This window comes from Alosa sapidissima, chromosome 17, assembly GCF_018492685.1.
Source record: "Alosa sapidissima isolate fAloSap1 chromosome 17, fAloSap1.pri, whole genome shotgun sequence".
In the NCBI taxonomy this organism is placed as follows: Eukaryota; Metazoa; Chordata; class Actinopteri; order Clupeiformes; family Clupeidae; genus Alosa; species Alosa sapidissima.
In genome coordinates, this window is record NC_055973.1 from 20,179,830 (window position 1) to 20,182,329 (window position 2,500).

The 2,500-nt window shown below is 40.6% G+C and overlaps 1 protein-coding gene across 3 annotated transcripts in view; it reads right to left on the reverse strand.

Moving 5' to 3' along the window:
• The window catches only part of igsf9ba (immunoglobulin superfamily, member 9Ba), an 89,888-nt gene that overhangs the window by 63,014 nt on the left and 24,374 nt on the right, over positions 1-2,500 (reverse strand). The gene's annotated exons all lie outside the window — the stretch shown is intronic.

Sequence of the window (2,500 nt, forward strand, 5' to 3'; positions counted from 1 at the left end):
CACTAACACAGGCAGCACGTTGTTAGCGCTGTTATCGCTGCTAATGCTGATGAGAGCCACGAGTCAGATTGGCTCCTGAAGAGGATTAGCGTTAGCAGGCTGCTAGCGTGCTCACAGAGGGGATTGTTTGTAACTCCGGAGTAAAACAACTTAGGGTCTATTTAAGGTAGTTAACAACTTAAAACCTTTGATTGAGAGCAAAGTGATGTTAATTGGTGGCCTTTTGAGCAAGACCGTTTATTTGCATTATCACTGAATGGGCTTACAGTGATGCTAACAGGACGTCTCTATTTTATACCACTAACAATGCTCAAAATATAATTACACTTCTGTGGTAGTGTGGTGAGGGTTTCTACAGACAAACCTAAGTACTGCAAACTTTGAAAGTGTACAGAGAGGTTATATCAAGACCTGTTATCTGTAGGAAGAAAATTCCATGGCTTCCTGGTCTGGTATCATCAAATCAGCGGGCGCGTTCGATCAAATAAGCACTGCGCACATAAAGGTAAGGCATGTTTGTATTGAAAGATGCGGCCAGATCTGTGCAGCGCTGCAGTCGAAAATAAGAGCCAGATTTGTGTGTACTTCTGTGTTTTTATACAGTTGTGAATTCAGCAATTGAATTCAGAGCATCTGATGAGATGTCATCTCCAATAGTAGAATTGGATCAAAAATTATGAAATCCATTTAAAAAATAGTATTTGTGACATAAATGATAAAGTAAAGCAAAAGATAAAGTAAAGCAAAATAAACGTTTTCATTATTTTCATACCTTAACAGGGCAATGTATCCCTGGAGATACAACTCATAAAATCCAAAATATCCAAACTATTTAAAAAATGAGTGTGGAAATGATTCCCTTAGATGCAGATGAGACAAAATGTAACATAAAATTATTTTTTACTACTGTTTTTTCAATCCTGCCTCTTTAAGGCGGGGATCACATCAGCCAGCGGCAAGTGGCAGCGGCAAACGTAACGCAACGCTCAGACCATAATGCTTTTTATCTCGTTCCTAAGCAACACAATAGGTTTGTCAATTGAATACGCTCGCGTTGCGCTTTGAAAATTGAACCAAGTTCAACACTCGACTTGTTCAACGCTAGCGTTACGCCAGCGTTGCCACTGTTCCGCTGCCGAACCATAGAGAACAATAGAAAAACCTGCCGCTGTGATCCCCGCCAGAGGGTTAAGGGTCTCTCAGGGTCAGACGCACTCAGCTTCAGTATGCTCTCCCACATCTGTAAACTGCAGATTCAAGACACTGCATGTCCATGGTAGACAGTGTCACTGACGTATTCGTAAGGGCTAATGGACGACACGGTGGTCTGTTCACAGAAGTTAATGCACGGTCGAGGTTGTAAAACGGCCCCGACGCGAAGCGTTGTCAAGCGGGCGTATCCCAAGATTCTGATGAACTTTAGCTTTGAAACATCGCTATTTTACTTAGCCTGCTGTCATCCATCTAGCTAAAAGCCACCTCCGTCATATGCTACAATGTTGCAATGTTCTGAACGTCTGCATTTTACAGCTCGGATGCAACGTGACAGTTCATTTGAACTTCACGAGTTCGGCGAATTAATATACAAGTGTGATACGGCCAAAAAAATGGATCTACTTCATAGGTGTGCAGATAACATACGGTTAATGGTCGTTCTAAATTACGTAGGACAATGGGAAATTCAACCAAGCAGTGGAATAAATTGACATAAATGACTAGTGATACAATGATACATTGTTATTGTCAGTACATACAACATACATTTGTACAAGACTAAGTATACATTCACATATGTAACAGTTCCATAACTTATAACAACACACAGACATAACCTAACATCCCCCCTGGATTAAAATTGCACTGGTTTGGTTTTGCAGGATCAATAGCAGACTAGATTGGTGTACAAAAGCGTTTTTTTAAGTCTGTATAGGAACGTCACCTATTACCAACCGTCCCGTATTTCCAACCTCTTACGTGTATGTGTCATTTAATATTAATTTCTATACAAACCAAGACGGATGATTCCTAAAGAAATGCAAGCACCCACACAATAACTGTATCCAAATTAGCTATATACCAAAAATTACATTTTGCCGTGACTCGAAGAGCTGTAAACAGTGTTGTGCGTACAAATCCGCTTGGAGCTGCAGTGGAATTTTAATTTGCGACGAGAATTCTCGGTCTAACCGTTGGAAATAGGCACCCACCAGCCCAGCACTAAACTCCGAGCGTGGTAAACAAAATCGGATCTTTCAGGCAGTAAAAGCCCCGGTAAGAACCAAACTAGATTTTGTTCTACACACCTACTATGGCTACTGAAAATTGTAATCAAATGTTATTTTGAAGAATTAAAAAACATCGTTGTTTTAGAATTTTTCGAACAAAAGGGTTGGTAATTGGTGGTTTTACGATAGCATTAATGTTAGCATTAGCTTGTACAGACAGACAGTGCTGGAGACTCCCCTATGTGAAAAACTCCATCTTCCTGGGACAGGCCTCT